The sequence below is a fragment of the Uranotaenia lowii genome, chromosome 1 (genome assembly GCF_029784155.1).
Source record: "Uranotaenia lowii strain MFRU-FL chromosome 1, ASM2978415v1, whole genome shotgun sequence".
NCBI lineage: Eukaryota > Metazoa > Arthropoda > Insecta > Diptera > Culicidae > Uranotaenia > Uranotaenia lowii.
Genome location: NC_073691.1, coordinates 212,968,338 through 212,987,151, shown reverse-complemented (window position 1 = coordinate 212,987,151; position 18,814 = coordinate 212,968,338).

The following is an 18,814-nucleotide window of genomic DNA, read 5'->3' as shown; positions in this document are numbered from 1 at the left end:
TTCCGGATGGACAACGGAATGGAACCAGAAATTTATGCGTTCTCCATATTTTACAACTTATTCGAATGTAGACACCTGTTTGAATACTCCAGAGCCAAGCCAGTTGTTTATGAAACGTCAAAATACACAAAACAAACAAATTCGAGGGGCCTCGCGATGGAAACTTATCGAAATTATATTGATTTTTGAGTTGGACACTTTATTTTGCCCATTTTTTTTGGAATATTAATCGCTTTTTTTTTATAAAAAAAAATTTTTTTTTTACCAGCGCAACATTGACAAAAATCCAAAAGAACATAGTAAACAATATTTTAAAAATGATTACGATGTGTTTTCGGTGAATTTTAACCAGAAAAATAAAAGAAATGATAAAAAAATAATTTGGACACTTTATTTTGCCCCTCAATGTAAGTGTTGCACTTTGTTATTGGACTGATTCGATTTGGGGTCATTTTCGAATTTCTCAAACCTTGAATTTGAAAAAGCTTGAGTTTGAGAAGCTTCGTTTTGGTTCAAAACTCATCCATGATTTTGCAGAATTTTTATGTAACGTTTACTTGAGAATATTTTAACTTCAAGGTTTGTATGGGAAAATTGAATATCTTTTACTGAAAAATCAACATCATTTTTGTTTCTTTTGTGGAACCGAGTCTGCTTATGGTTTTTGTGCTAATTTATCAATTTTTTTAAGGAAATTTTTCGCTGAACAACTTTATCGAAGACCGCTGTTTAACAGGGGTATGACTTTTGGCATTGAAAAACAATCAATTCCATTGACATCACTGCTGGGTGCCTAGCGAAGTATTGTATGAAAATAGTCATACAATTCCTCATTAGGCACCCAGCAGTGATGTCAATTGAATTGAACGTTTTTCAATCCCAAGAGACATATCCCTGTAAAACAGCTAATAAATGTTTTCCCTATTTCGATACGAAGTTACGGTCTTCGACAAAGTTGTTCAGCGAAAAATTTCCTGAAATGAATTGATAAGTTGGCATAAAAACCATTTGCACGTTACTTAAAAAGCTCTGCATATAATTATGGTTAAGTTTTAAATCAAAACGAGGCTTTAAGACCCCACGGTTTGAAAAATTCAAAAAGGACCCCAAATCGACTCAGTCCAATAACACAGTGCAACACTTAACTTGGACACAAATTAACTCTTCGCTAGTATTGAAGTTCACATGAAAACTAATAAATCCAATCAAATCCATCAAAAAGTTACTTTTAGCTTCTTCGGAAGTTTTATAATAAGGTTTGAACATATCTGGTGTTGCGAGAATCAATTTTTTTTATGATTCAAAAATCCCTTCCTGATTTTTTTTCTATTTTTTTTAACGTTGTTGTAGATAAGGATAATAAATATTAAACGTAGAAGAAACTAAAACGACTTGGTTTGTTCAACAAATTGTATATTTTTTCTTAATACACAAGTTTGCTGAAGACATGGTTACGAAAACTTAAAATGTGTATAAAATATGAACTTCATAAAAATTATTGTTTTTCCAAATTTTTGAGGGTAAGGTTTAATTTTTTTTTTGATCAATTTATTTGAATTTTGCATGAAATTGTTTAACGGGCTGTTTATTTTCAAAAGGTCAAATCCTTACCTTATCTACAAATTCACCGAAAAAACTAGATAAAATACTTAACGGGTCACTAAAAAGATTTTTTTCAAGCTTAACACATTGTGTACTGAATACGAGAGTTCTCGTTTTTTCGCATTCCGCTAGTGTACTACTCTTAGAAGCATAACTCAGATATCATAAATTTAATGTTGAAACTATGTTCTACAATAATAAACCCAACATTTTTGGTAACTAAAAGTAACTAAACTTGTAAACGTGTTTTGAGATAGTGATTGCTGAATTTCGGTGTTTCTCCGCTTATCGCAGTCTTTAATTTTTTTAAGAAAAAGTTTCGTTTTTCTGCCTTTAAATTGAGGATCCCCAGAATTAGTGGTGGGCAAATAAAAAAAATATAAATAATCATTTGATTCTATCAAAGAGTTATTCATTTTTATTTTAATACTAATTTTGAATTTTTTGAATTTTTTTACCCTAAGAGCTTCATTTATGATCGGACGGAATTATTGAATTAAACAATCAATTTGCACAAAAGTGTGTGAATTCACAGATTTTTCCGTGATTTCGGAAACCTTGATTTGAGACCCTTAGGGTGAAAAATCATCAATAATACGTCAAGTGATTCAGTTAGTTTGTAATTTTTTTATGCTTAAAAAATAAATCAATAAAAATAAACAATGTTTCGATAATCGACCAATATGATGCGAGTTTTATGAAAGTATTTTTAATGGACTTGTATTCCTGTGACCCTAAGATCCTCATTTATGATCGGAATTATTGAATTCAACAATCTATATATATAAAAATGAATTTCTGTCTGTCTGTCTGTCTGTCTGTCTGTCTGTCTGTCTGTCTGTCTGTCTGTTCCCTATAGACTCGAAAACTACCGAACCGATTTGCGTGAAACTTGGCAGATGGGAGTATTGGAGGCCGGGGAAGGTTCCTATAATAGTTTGGGACCCCTCCCTCTTCCTGGAAGGGGGGAGGGGGTCATATAAATAAAAGTGATTAGTCGTCATAACTCGAGAACTGATAATGCAAATGAAACCAAATTTGGCATGGGAGTGTATTTTGGTATGAGTAATGATTCTATGATGGTTTGGTACCCCTCCTTCCTTCCAGTGGGAAGATAGGAAAGGGGAGGGGGCCTACCTTACAATTTTTTACATATCTGGAGAACTAATCAAGCAAATGGAACCAAATGTGGCATGGAAGGGAAGTGGAATACGAGAAATCGTTCTATGATTATTTCAGACCAGTGGAAATTCAGGAAAGAGAGGAGGGGTCTTTATCTCATTTTGTATTACATAACTTGAAAACTATTCGAACAAATGAAACCAAACTTGGCTTGGAAGGGTATTTGGGAACGATAAATAGTTCTATGAATATTTGGTACCCCTCCCTCCTTCCAGTGTGGAGATAGAAAGTGGGGAGGGGGCTCCTTTACAATTTTCAGAATTACTGGAAAACTAATCAAGCAAAATAAAACAAATTCGGCATTGAAGGGTATTAAGGGTAGAAATGATTCTATGATATTTTGAGAACCCTCCGTTATTCCAGTTGGAAAATCTTAAGGGGGGTGCTTTCTTACAATTTTTTACATTACTCGGGAAATTACCCAGGAAATGGAACGAAATTTGGATAGGAAGGAGAAAGGGGGGCTCCTTTACAAATTTTCGCATTATTCGAAAACTAATAGAGCAAATGGAAATAATTTTGGCATAGGAAAGCATTTGGATACGTAAAACGGTTATATGCTTATTTCAGACTCCTTTTTCCTTCAATTGGGGATACAGTTAGGAAAGACGAGAGCTCATATACGATTGTTTTGCATAAACCAAAAACTTATCTGACAAATGGAACGAAATATGACATGGGAACAATCATACCATCGAGCAAATGGGACAGAATTTGGCATGGGAGTGTATTTTTATATACGAAATGTTTAATCTTGATCCCCTCCTTCTAGGTAGGGAATACGTAGGAAGTGGGGCTCCAAAAAAAATTGTATAGGATAACTCGACAACTAATTAAGCAAACGAAACCAAATTTGGCATAAGAGAGTATTCGAGCCCAAGAAATGTTTTTTCCCGTGGTTTAGCAACTCTTCCCTCCATTTAGTTGAACGATAAAAAGTGGGAAGAAGGTCACTCATACATTTTATTTTTAATATTTCGATATCTAATCGAAAAAATGGAATCAAATTTGTATGGGAGCATATTTGTGTACGGGAAATGTTTCTTTGATGGTTTGAGACACCCTTCTCTTGCCAAAGGGGAGATATAAAATAGGGAGAGGGTCACCCATTTTTTGAATAACTCGAGAACTTATCGAAAATGGAACCGTATATGACATGGAATTGTATTTGTATACAAGAAGTGGTTTTCGGATTTATAAGACCCTCCTTCATTCCATTAGGGATTAAGGAATGGGGGAGGTGGTCACTCTCACAATTTGTATAATAATTCGAGAACGAATAGGTAAAAAATGTGCCCCTTGACGTTGTTTTGCTACAACAAAGGTTTCTATGATAGTTTGAAACCTTTTGCACATCAAAAAGGTACAACGAAGAATTCATATACCACAAAAATATTTTGGCATAAGCTATGAACTTATGAAGCTAAGTAATCCAGAGTGATAAAAAGAATTAAAACACGGTTTTAAAATAAAATTAATAAACATTTAAAAAAAATGCAATTAAAAAAAACATTTTAATGATTTTGAAATTGAATCTTAAAATTTTGAGCAAATTATTTAAAAGTTAACAACTAAGTACCACAAATTTCAGTAACTTCTGGAAGGTGTAGCAAAGCACACCGGGTCAGCTAGTCATATAATAAAAATTACAGTCAAAACTTATAATAAACTAAATTGAAAAGTAAGTTTCCAACCCTCTTATTTGAAGTTATAACGTTCGATTACAAGATTAATAACTAAGTCATCTGTAATTCAAATTTTGTGGTATATAAATTCAACTTGAAAAAACACTTTAAACATGGTCTCATTCACAACAGGCGTCTTGCTCCGATGATGTTTCGCGATTGAAAGTTTTCTCATCCTCAGGTCCTTGAACGATTCTCCAATCATCTCTCCCCCCCCCAAAACTGTTATAAGCCTTCGACGAAAACTTATCGGTAGAACTGTTCCGTCTCGTTTCCTCGCTTCCCAACTTCTTTTCGTCTCCGTCATATCTCGACCAAACCAGCCGTCAAGGGTGCTAAAATTGTGGATGATGATGCTTTTCCTCTTCCTTCGAGGGGGCCCTCCTTCATACATGGAGTCGGGGTGGTGATTATATTTCGCATAGTAGCTCGTTCACTACCCAATTGGGGGGATGGATGGAATTTGAGCTTGAAAAGTGGGGGAGGGGAGGAAGTCTGTGTTATGGTATTATGTAAAATTAATGAAGCGCTTAATATTGACACCCGCCCCTCTAATGCTCGCAAAAGGTACGTTATCGATGGCACTTTTGATCTCGTGAATCCGTTCCAAGTAAAATTACTTCTGTTTGGGTTTGCGGTGCGGGGCGAGTTTACGAGTTTATTATCGACTTTTGAGTTGGCAATAAGAGGGTTTTCCAGTTTGAAGGAAATTGAAAATTTATTCTTTCGTGTTTCCACAATCTCGGAAAAATAGATTTTCATTTTACCTTCAAACTGGAGTACTAACTTTCGTAAATTGCACATCTGTAAGTTCAGTTGATGTCTCTTGAAGTAATAGCTTTCCTTTAACTGATGTAAGTATTTTTCAAGAAAAAAGTTTTTTTTTTAAATCATCCTATTTGAGTATCTTCACATAGACTCTATGGAGCCACTTTATATCATCCATTTTAAAAACCTGCCGTTATTTCTTTTGGCTATCTATTGATAATATAAGATTTGAATGTTACAGAATGCATTTTCAATTTCAAGTATTTAAAAAACAATATCCCTTGATTTTTTTTTATTTATGACTCTCTGGAGCCACTTGGTTTTATAGATACAATATAGCAAAAGATTTTTTTTTCAAACGGTTTTGACTGTTAATTTTCTATCTCAATTTTTGATGGCGTTAAACGAGACAGTGTCCAGATTTGAAATCTTGAAATCAGCAAACATATGATAGTTTGTAAAATTGGCTCAAATAAATCGTTCCATTCGGTATAAGCTCATAACTCCGTCTAAACGAATCTGAAACCCAAGCTCTCAGCTTCAATTTGCAGTTCTCCTTCAGCGAATTAATTTACGCCGAAGCCAACCAAAAGCTCTCAAATCAAGTACCCAAATGAAAGCTGATAAGATCACACAATATTCGTCGCCAGTGGCTCGCATAAACCAGCATTCTTAGTGGCTTTTTTCCTCCTCGGAAAGCGCCGGAAGTTATCTCATTCGTCTTCGTGCTGAGAAGATCACACTCCAAGATGACGTGCCATTCATTCCCTTCCCCTCAGAAGGCAATGTCATTGTTTGTTTTACGATGGAGGAAACTTTACACTGAATCATCTTCTCGAGAAGTTGGACCCGAAACACACACAAAAAACACAATAAAACAAAACCATGTAATAGAAGAGGAAATTTAGATCCCACCAGGCTGGAAGGACGTTTTTCTTCATTCGAAGGCGCTTCTAACGAGATCAAACACTCACACACATTTCCTGATGACCATCATTTTTTCCCAAGCCCTCTTGTCCTGTTGTGTTTGGATTGGACCGAAATTTGTTGGTTGATATTTTTGTCCGTTTTCTGATGATGAACCTTGCTACGAATGAGGGCGGATTCCATGTGACCGGAGGCTTACAAAAAGCGACCGACCGGCCATCCGGTGCCTAAATGATGTCGAAGATGATGATTTGTCGGATGCTTTCAGCCAAGGACGCAGAATTTCAGTGAGTGGAAATGATTTTTTGGATATGCAATCGAAAAAAGGTCTTTTTTTCATTTTGTGGAAAACAGATTTTCCGAAAAATATTTTTTTTTTAATTTTAAAATTTGGTGGCAAAAAGAACAAACAAAAATGTGATTTACCACCACTCGTGAGGTTTCTCGGAGGGAGCCCACATATTTTTCCGCTTCCTAAGCGAAAATGTTTTGGATTAGTGGCGGTATGGGTCCGAATTCCTTTCGTAAGGAGAATTTAATTTAACGCCCGGATGAGCTTTGTTTGTGGAAAAAGCGTGGCCCTTCTTTCGAAAAGACAAAAAAAAATGGTACAAATTTGTGGGAATCCAATTTGGTTGCGCTCTTCTGTGAGGTTGTTTTTTTAGGTCATCGCTTTGAATGCTTATTTTTGTCAATTGTTCTGATAGTTGTGGATTTCTTTATCCAATGATCAAGACTTCTAAAAGGAAAGAAAACGGTCAAAATCATTTTAAATCATGTTTTGTAAAGTCTTGAACATTCTCTTTTTTCAACTTCAGGATTTTGACATTTTTGAGGACAGCAAAAAATTCCAAAAAAATGGTATTTACAGAAACTTAACAATGGAGCATATTTCACCAATTACAGATATTAGATAAGAATTAGAGTCAGAATCAGGATCAGAATTACTCATCGAAGTAAAACACATTAAATTCAAACTCAAATAAAAATACATTTTCAAAAAAAAATTCCATTCCTTGGCGACCGTTAAAAAAGTTGACTCAACAAGAAATATTTTCAACTTTCAATAAGCTATCGATCAATTCCCGTTGACGTTTTGAAAAAAAAAAAAAAAAACGATGCAAGGGTAAATTTTTAATTTTGATGGACTGTGTAGGCGGCGACCGTGACTGACGGGTGTGGTTATTTTTGCTGCTGTTTTTTACACCTGAAAAATTATTTTATTTTCAATTGTGAATTGTTTCTTGAGACAAAAATTCGTACAGAAGTTGGATAATTTGAGTTTGCGTTCCGTTTGTTCTAATTTTGTAAGTGTTTTGAGGTCTTACAACCCTGTTCATTATTGAAATTCTAGTGGACGATGTGCATTGGCTGTTGAAATATCTGGGGCCGGTGCCGGAATAGGAAGAAAATTTACAGCTTTACTTGATACTTTCTTCGAATCTTTCTACAAATCAGAGCTAAGTATACCTTTATTGTATCCAAATTGAAATTTCTTGTTTAGTAAGGTAGTTTATTGGATAAAATGTGGTTTTTGTGTTTAGCTATCTGCCGATCAAAGTACAAGTTTTCGCTAAACAAAACTATGGTCAAGTTTCCTAGCTGTTCTTAATGAGGATGTATTTGGCAGATTTTTCAAGAGTCTACATAGTATTCGCGCTGAATATATATATATATATATATATATATATATATATATATATATATATATATATATATATATATATATATATATATATATATATATATATATATATATATATATATATATATATATATATATATATATATATATATATATATATATATATATATATATATAAGTTAAGGAAGTAACAGCACTGGAACAGGAATCAATCGCAACACACGCACCGGGTACACACGCTGGCACCCAGACAGCATGGTCAGCGATATTGAACTCCAAGTTCAAGTAAAGAGGTTCCCGTTCCCACGAGACAGCAGCGAAGACGACACCAGCCACGCGAATTGTCGCTCGGTGCGAATTAGGGAAAACGCGAGGGAACCAAAGGTTTACTATAGAGACAATAAATCATTACTGTTCAGACCGCGAAGCCGTGTAGTTCATAGTTTAGTTTTTTAAAAACGAAAATTCCCGTCTCAATAATTTAACTGGCGCAGTCGGCGCGGATTTTGTTAAGTGTATACTTCCGCTGTTAGAGCTTCCGCGAACGCATATCGCGCGAATTGTGTCGGATACCTTTGCAAAACCGTGAAACCTTACGTGAACGAAACCGCGAGTGTTAGTGTACCAACTTGTTGCATCAAAGAGGAGGAAAAAATATATACGCGAACGGATATCGCGAAGGAAAGATGTCGACACAAGGGAAACTCAGGACACCCCTAATATTCCTCATCCTAACATCGTTATCCATTTCCCACCAACAGTCAATTCAGATAAACGATATCACAAACAACGCAGGAGCGTTGATTCTCAATAGGGGGGAAGGGAAGATAATTGCTGGTTATGATAGGTTGCTACACATAATAGATTTTAAACAATTTGAAATCTCAATTTCAATTATGGAAAATATTATCAGTCAAACGAAAAACACATCAAGCGAATTATCACAAATCATAGACATGAAATTCAGAGAAATAAAGTTTCTTTTCGGCACCCTTAATCCAAAAGCAAAAAGGAATAAGAGATCCATTGATATTTTAGGTAGCTCAATTAAATACATTACAGGAAACTTAGACGCCGAAGATCTTAAGATAATAAACTCTAATCTAAATCAAATAAGAAATAAAGGAAACGTACTTGTAAAACAAAATAACCAGCAAATCAAAATAAACTCTAAATTCGAAAACAGATTAAACTTAATAAATACAGAAATTAGAAATCACCAAAATACTATAAATAAAGTTTTAGAAAATGACAATTACCTAATATCTGAAAACCAGAAAATATCGATAATATTTCAGTTAGACACCTTTCTAGAAAATTTAAAATCAATAGAGTACGCTATATTGCTTTCAAAAGTTAACATTATTAGTAAACTCATTCTCACACCCAATGAAATAGAAGTTATTATAAACGAGGTCAAAGATCAAGGAATAGATATCCAGCACCTGAGCGACATCAACAACCTCCTGACGACCACCACCATCTACACGGAATCATCAGTCATCATTTGCGTCAACATTCCGAAGTTCCAACCCACGACCTATCAGAAATTCGTCATCGAGCCTCTACCCATCTTCAACCACTCTGTAAAGGTCATATACAACAAAGTTTTCACCAATCAAGATGAAATTCTTGCCATAAAATCAGAATGCCGAGAAAGCAACAGAGTCACAATCTGCGAGAGGAGACAATTAGTTGACATCAGCAATAGCCATTGCGAAGCTCCACTTCTAAAGGGACGACAAGGACAATGTCCTTCTTCGGAATCGCCAACATCAACAGAAACCAGAATAATCGCCCCAGGAACATTATTGGTTATTACCATCAATCAAAAAGTAGCCATCAATAGCACCTGTGGAATACCAGCAAGAACATTGACCGGAATTCACTTCATTACATTCCACAATTGTTCGATTTACATAAAAAACGAGCTTTTCGAAAACTACGAGCTCAAATTTAACCACGCATCAGTTCTACCAATGCAACTAACTAACATAAAAACATTGCATATAGAACGGCACGTAAATTTATCAGAGTTACACGAACTTAACCTGATAAACAGACGACACTTAGAAACAGTGGACTTCAAATACCGGCTTAGCTTGGGAACGTTCAGCACCGTCATCCTTCTCATACTCGCATTGTTGGGCCTTGGCATTTACAAGTGGAAAAATTCGAAACCCATGGATTGCTCGGGACGAGCAAAACTTAAGGGGGGACGAGTTAAGGAAGTAACAGCACTGGAACAGGAATCAATCGCAACACACGCACCGGGTACACACGCTGGCACCCAGACAGCATGGTCAGCGATATTGAACTCCAAGTTCAAGTAAAGAGGTTCCCGTTCCCACGAGACAGCAGCGAAGACGACACCAGCCACGCGAATTGTCGCTCGGTGCGAATTAGGGAAAACGCGAGGGAACCAAAGGTTTACTATAGAGACAATAAATCATTACTGTTCAGACCGCGAAGCCGTGTAGTTCATAGTTTAGTTTTTTAAAAACGAAAATTCCCGTCTCAATAATTTAACTTATATATATATATATATATATATATATATATATATATATATATATATATATATATATATATATATATATATATATATATATATATATATATATATATATATATATATATATATATATATATATATATATATATATATATATATATATATATATATATATATATATATATATATATATATATATATATATTTAAATATGTCATTCGAAAAAACAGTTTTTTAACGGGAATCATAAACAAACTCATAGTGTCAAGATTTTCTAATTAATTCCAATTGTCAATGGCAATGACATGATAATAAGATTTATTATTTAAAAAGAAACAATAAAAAATGCATAATTAAAACGATCATTAAAGCAATTTTAACATCAGAACTTTCAAAACGTTCTGTTGAAATATCCAAACACGTTTTGTTTACTATTTTCAAACATTTGCAAAAGCTCTGAAGCTTGTAATAATATTTTTAGCACAAATTAGACACACAATAAAAAATATTAAAGAATGACTTTAGCTTTAATGAATGATAGAGTTTTCGAATAATTTTAATTTAGTTCGAAAGTTATCTCAAAGTTTTTATAATTGTTTATCATATATAGATTTTTCTGGACTGTAAGAGTGTTGTTCATTGTTGAATAGTGAATTCTAACGATAATGATCATGCTTTGAAATCACTAAGGGACTAAAATGACTTCATTAGGGAACTTCAGTGACGAATATCAAAGGACCTTATTTCAACAGCTTAGCTACAACTGTTTTGTGATTTAAGTCTTCCTTGATTTTTTAAATTTTTTTGGTCATTTCTTATCTTACTTGAAAAAAAAAAGCTTTTTGTCCATTTCTTCATTTTTTGCACTGTTGATCATTTTTGTAGTTATCGACTATTATCGTTTTTTAATATTTTGATAAAATTTGTGTTTTTTTGTACTTTTTTTGTGCTTTTTTGACATTCTTGTAACTTTTTGTGATTTGTGAGGTGTAGAAAAACCCGATAGCACCATTAACAAAAATGGATCCTGATCTTTAACCTTTTCCCTACTAGCAAAACCCTTTCCATGGATATTTGAATAAAGATTCGCAGACGTACAGACGGTTTCTAAAGTTGGTGATATTGATTTACCTTTGTTTCTAAATTTTTCAAAATAAATCTTTGGAAAACAAAAAGACAAAAGGTTGTTAATTGATCCTATGAAGTATCCAACTAACAATCCCTCCTTCATTCCTCATTGACTACTAGGACGTGGCCGGCGCCGTTATTGATCATTTTCAAAGGGAGAGCATGAGTTTTGTGCATTGAGAATGAACCGCTAGTCGCAAGCACCATTCTTTTGGCCCTTGCATAAAGCTGATGGCCTCGATCAATCACGGAGTAGCAACCATTATTGGCGAGGTAGAACTTGTTCTGCTTAGCCACGCCAGCGATCATGGAATATGAAGTGCGTAAGTTGAATAAAGTCTTAGCAAATATGTTATCTGATGTTTTAAATGAATTATCATATCCAAGCACTTCAAGTTCAATAATTTAAGGTGGATATGAGTAGTCAACTAAGCTAAGCTAAGCTAAGCAAGGGTAAATTTTTAATTTTATCCGAGATTTTAAGACTTAAAATTTTAGGTTTTATGAATTTTCCAACAAAATCAGCTTTCAAAGTTCCTTCCAAATTATCATAAATTCCCTCGAACTTCCCTAAGCACTTCGGTAGAAAAAAGAGGTGCTGACTACGCCTCGGGTTCTCGTTATGCCCTTATCTTAGGGTTGTCCCGCTTTTTTTTCGTGAAATGTCCCGCTTTTTTCTGAAAGTATCTGGCAAGCCTACCTTATCTTCCCTACTTACTTCTCATCATTGTCCGAAAAATTTAAAATAATTTTTCCTTAATCAGTCCTCATGTATCTAAGTATACTTTCTGAGAAAGAAATTTCAGATTTCAAAAATCTGTTTCGTGTGGTTTATTCAGCAAAAACTTTCAAAATCTCATAAATGATTTAAATTGTAAAATATAATAAAAAATCTGATTGCAATTCCCACAAATTCACTGTCCCCGGTTTATTCAATCAGGGAAAATATTAAGGTAAAAACCCCATTCCCAAAACATAACTCAAGAGACAACCCATTCCGACCTCAAATCCAATTCCGAATGTACTGACTGGGAGAATTGATGTAAAACAAATACACTCGACTCGGTACTGTGTTTTGTCAAGCCAATTTTCCTTCGCAACGTTCTTCTTCCAGTCAGTGGGTACCGTCGTTCGTCGGAAAGAAGCAAACGGGGCCGCCCAGAGTCCCAAATGCTATTTGGTTAACCATTTTTTACGAGCAGGTGCCGAAAAGTGCATCCCTAGAGGGACGACACGGGTTCGCGTTTTGGAGGGAAAATTTTCAAAGTGAAATCAGCCGAACGGCAACGCCAACCGCAAGGAAAATACAAAACCTCTGGTAAGCTCAGACAGATCGCGAGGGAGGCGCAAAAAAGCCACATCCGCCAAGTAGGTTCCTATACTATATCCATATGCGGTCGTCTGTCGGTTGGTTTTTCGATTGGTCCGTCCAATTGGAAAGTTTTCGGGGTTCGGGAATCAAATTCGAATCGTATTCTATTTGGATTTCTTCCGGTTCATCCAACAGTCAATGCGAGGCAAGGCAATATTTTTGCTTTCTGGCTTTTTTGTCGGAATCTGCACCCTCTGTTTATTTATTCGCGATGTATGTGGATTTTGCCCCGTCAGTCGATGGTCGTTTGGAAACTTTCAATGTCTGGCAGAACTGAAGGTTTCAGGAGGTTCCATTTCCAGAAGCTTTCGGCTGCTGACTCCAGGGAAATAAATAAAAGCTTTCGTTCCGTAATTTTTGTCAATTTTAAGTTGAAGGTATCAAATATTTTCAAATTAAATTATAAAAAAAACAGCTCGCTTTGGGAAGGTGATTTTTGAAAATTTCAAAATTCATACCATAAAAAGAAAAGTGAATTTTGATGAAAAAACGTTTAGTGGAGTTTTGAACCCCCTCTGTTTTTGAATCTCGTTTAATTTCGAAAATTCTACAACGTTCGTTAACTCTTTATACTCATTTTCTTAATAAATCTATTTAATTTAACATCTTTTGATAAATTTACTAACTATGAATCCGTATAGTTACATTTGAGGAAACATTGATAGTTTTTCATTTTTTATGCTTGAAATTCTGAAATTTTGAGCTAATCAGCTCTTTCATCCATCGCTCATTATTTATTTTTCAACTGAAAAGAAAAGTCTTCCAACTTTGTATCCATTTTTTAGGAGCTGTTTCAACTGCCAAAAGAAAAATCAATTATTTTAACAATTTTTGTCATGTATCGTTTAAATAAATCAAACTTTTGAGACAATTTTTTATAGCATATGGGAGCCGCAATAAAATCAAACTTTGATAACTGATGAGCTACCAAACCTGCATGCAAAACGGGAACTGATTTTAAATCTATTTATTATTCTCCATACAATTAAGAATCATATTTGATCAATTTCTTAGTACTGAGAAGTACTGCTTTGAAAAAATTTTAAAAAATTGTATAAATGTAAAACTTTTTCAGAAATCCGTAAAAAAAATCTTTTTTTTCATCTTTTGTTACAACTGCAAAACGACTGTAAATGGACGTCCATGCTTTACGATTTTGTTTAATGTTAATTTGATATAGGGGAAAGGTTTCCTAAATGGGCCTATCGGGTTAAATGACCCTACGGCTGTTTGATGAAAGCTTATCTGACCAATGCATTTTGAGGGTGATACGCTTAGAACATAAGGCATGAAAGAATTTTATGAATTTACAAACTCAAAAAAATTTAAAAAATCATAAAAGGTTTTGATACATTTTGATGTAATATTTCGACTTTTAAAAATTATACGTAATGAAGCTTAAAATATAAACTAGGATGGTTTTTGTTTCTTACTCAAATGAACTTAAGAAATTAAACATATTTCAACTTTTGTGGAGGTTTAATAATGATTATATAGTAAAATAATAGAGTGTTTTTGTATGCCTCCATAATGTTTGTAAAATGCCTCCATCCTCAAACAACAGGTTAAATAGAGTAAATAAATGATTTTTATCATTGAACCTTCAAATCTAAGCTCTAAATAACATCTTAAGAGAGAATTGAAGATCTAAATACAGATTTGATAAAGTTTTTCTCATGGATGAACTGCCTCCATAGTATGGCAACCCTAACTTTTATTTTATTCCATAAAATTATAATATACACAGATTTTTATAAAACTTCAGCTTTGTGGAACGGAAATTATTACTTTCTAGCAGTTTCAATGAAATTATACGGAAATATTGCTAAAAAACATAAATTTTGTTCAAAACATAAATAGGCGCATTTAGCCCGCACGGGTTGAGGTTCGGCATTTTAGACAACACTTATAATAAAAACGTTTTCTTGGAAACAGAAGGAAATTTCAACATAAAAATTACTCCAATGTATAGAAAACAGATGCCTGCACACGTGTATATAGTTTTTGTACACATATTCGATGTGGTATTTGATTAAATCAGTGTTCTGCTTAATAGGCGCATATAGCCCACTCCTCCCCTAAAGTTGCGTCAAAGCTCTCGTGTTTATTCAGAAAATGGGAAGATATAAACGAATCAAAACAACTTTTGTAACTTTTTATCTCGAAAGCAAAAATTACTTTCGATCATCGAGAAAGTTGGTCTTTGATTTAAAATCTTCATTTAATATTTACTTTATTTTTCAATATTCTTAAATAAATTTGATTCTATTTTTCAAAAATTTATCCTTGAATATCGAGGGCAGAAACGGGAGCAGATAGAAAAAAATCTTTGATTTCTGCGCCCCCAAGTTAGACAATCAGCTATTTAACTCTTTGCTCTTCGAAAAAAAACATGAATTTTGTTGCCTTGCGAAATAATTTCAAAAAAAGTAAATATTTTAAACTGAAAATTTAAAAAATCAATTCTTAAACTCCATCCATATAGTGGATTGAGAATTCGATTCTTCAATTTGATTTCCGAATATTAATCAAAATTCTGAAATTTAATTTTGAAATCTGATTTCAAATTTAGAGCCATTGAAACTCTGTTTTTTTATTTGCCCGTAAATTTTAAGCTGTCATTCGGAATTTGAACTATAATTTAATTTAAAACGGAGTCCTCATATTTTTATTTCTGAAAATGGATCCTATTTCCTCGAAGAGTGTCAAATGCCAACTGCAAATTTAATGACCTTTTTCAGTTTCCGTATTATATGGAATACGATTATCAGATTTGAAACTGTATAAAAAAATTAAGTTTTAATTACACTTGTTTACAAAATTTCAAAAAAATCATGAACTTTTGAGTTAGACTCAAATAACAAAATTTTAAAAATGAAGAAAAATAACTTGTATTTAGGTTCAAAAATCTCAAACTGCAGAACATGAATTAAAATTCTCTGTTTTGTTTATTGAGGGTAAATAAATATGCTATCAATCATATGAACTTCACTTCTGCGTATGATTAAAATGATATGAAATTTAGTGACAGTTACTGTTAAAATCTTCTCCAAATAAATCAGAATAAGATTTAGAATTTAGTGAACTAAGGTTCAAAAAAACGAAAAAAACGCATTTTTAAGAGAAAATTTAGATTTATCAACGTTTTCAGATTCAATGGTAACAGTGAAAAAAATATCTTAAATGTCAATTCAAAACAATAGTTTCAAATGGGTTAAAATTAAAATTAAAAAATTAAAATTTTTTATTCTGATGGACAAAAAAAAATCTGTTAAAATCGGATTTAAGAGATCAAATTCTTCGAGATGCATACTCATGAAAAGGTTTCAACCAGATTCCAATTGCTTTTTCCAGGTGATTTTGTGTTAAGCATCATGATTTTGCAAAAGTTTTGCTTCTGTGGTAAAAAAAATAAATCAATACATGATTGAAAAAAGTGTGCAAAGATAAAAAAAAAGAGATTTTATAATAAAGTTGGAGTATTTCTTGAAATCATTGTTAAATTTTTTTTTATATTTTTACATTAAATGTCATATTAACAGCTTAATTTCCTCCATAGAAAGTTTTTCGATCAAATGATTATAAATGATCATAGCCTTAGTCTATGGAAATGCCTCATAACTTTCTGTTTTCTAATTTTTATATTTCCTTATCTATTTTCAGGTTTAAAATGCTTAAGACGCTTCCGTTGACTTCCAAACTATCTGCTACATCCCAAGAAAAAATCACGCTCAAGGAATGTAAAAAAAACTGGCAATCTAACTTCGGTCGAGACAGAATTTAAAGTTTCAGCTCTGGATTGCGAAAAGTCACCAAACAGAACAGGGAGAAAAAAACCTGGTAGCAAAATAGGGAGGAGGAAATCTGTGCAACAAAACATTATCTTCATTGTGTGTGAAGGTGAGCAGCAGTGTAAAAAACTGTAAAAAAGTTTAAAAAAAAAAGCAGAATCAAAACTACCACCTACCTACTACAATCATTCTGCTGCTAGGGATATCAACAACGTGGTGTAGTTACAAGGAAACAGTGCAAAAAACGACCCAGCAACAGAGGCAGGAGAAGTTTAAAAGGGAGTCAACACCAAAAAAAAAATACGGAAAAGGACGATCACAACGAACGACATCACAGAAGAACACAGAGAGGGAAAAGCCAATAGAACCGGGCCGGGTTGTTCGTTTCCCTCAAGCTTTTTTTTTCGCTTCCCGGGCTGCCGGCTGTTGATTAAATTTAAGGTGAGTTCTGTCTTGAGGGCCATTTGTACTAATTTGAGGGTATCATTATGGTCGTTTGGTGTGGCAGAAGCATATCATCTTACGGGCAGGTGGAAAAACTGGAAAAAAAGTAGAAAAAAAACGAAGAGAACGCAAACACGGGTTGGCGGCCGTAGAAGCTGAACTTTTGAAGAGCTGAGGACAGTTTTTGTTGCCCTTTTTTTCGGAGTCACACGTTTTAAAGAAGCTGTAGTGCTTTGGGGAGCCATTGCAAAAATTGGTTACTGATTTAGATGGTTGGAAAATTTGGTAGAAATAGGATAAACCATTATTTGTGGGCCGTCTGATTTAGGCTTTCTAAGAATCGTAAATAGTGATTAAGCTAAGAACAAATTGTTTTCGTGAATGAATTCTTAGATTATGATTCTTAATCAACAATAGGGAGGCCATTAAGCCTCGAAAACCCGAACAATAATTCCTCTGAACAGTAACTTTTTATCACATTTTAACAAGCTGACGAACATAGTTGTTCTCAAACAATTTTTAACAAAATTATTGCTGCATGATTTATAAGCATCTCATCGTGCACTTTTTCTAAAAATGTAAAGAGGGGGAAATTTACAAAATAATTCTGATAAAAAAAACTTATTTATATGGATAATAACTGCAGCTTAGAGACAAACAAACATTCAATTTTATAAAAAAAGAGTAACGGACTTATTTTCAAGCGAACGACCTATTGTGGACACCCTTGTATAGTTCTCTAATAAAAAAAAGCCTTATAAACTCCAAAATGAATTTAAAATACGAACAACATGGCATACACATTTTTCAAACAGAGTATTATTCCAACAGCAATACAATTTTCAATTCTGAGACTAAATATTTTAAAAGCGTTTCTTTGTATTCTTAAACTGAGACGAGATCCAGCAACAAAGTTTTTGATTTTTTTAAGAGTCAGAGTAGAAAACATGACACCCACGATTGCATCGATATATGAGTTCACTGTTCAAGGAGAAATACAGATCAGCGTAAATCATGGTAGAGGAGTTTTTTTTTTGAAGCTTTGATATAAATAAAATCCTTTCCAAAGCAATGTTTGGAAATTATTTCCTTGATTCAATAAGTAGTACCTGGTGCGACGATTTTTTAAATTGTTTTCAAATTTCAAACTTTTCGATTCATGTTAGCCGGTAGTAAATGAAGAGTTTTAAATTTGTTCCGGCCTAATTTATACAGAAAACTTTAAATCACAACTTTTCAATTTGGCTCGACACATTAATGTAAGTTGGGATCATTTTGATTCAACCGATTTTCAACTTGATCCTTACTGCCGTAATATGCCGAAGTGACGTATATGCCATTTCCAGATCTCGTTATTAAGAGTGTCTTTCTCCCTTCCCCCACTTTCCACTTCTCCGGGACCCCTCATAAAATGTGATCTGTATACAGTATCACATTTCATGATAAGTCGTGGAGGAGTGGAAAGTGGGGGAAGGGAGAAAGACACTCTGAATGGCGAGATCTGGGAATGGCATATACGTCACTTCGGCATATCACGGCAGCTTAGCACAACTCTGCAATCTATGAAAACATTTGAAATTTTTTTTATTTGAAGTCTTATTCTTGTTATAATTATAGGGTAACGGACCGATTTTGGACCACTTTGAAAAGTGGCTACACAGTAAACGAAAATTACCGAGTTCGGTTTTTTTTTACCGAAACCCTAAGATGTGTAAATCGTTAAACTGTTCGGTAAAAAATAAACGAACATCGGTA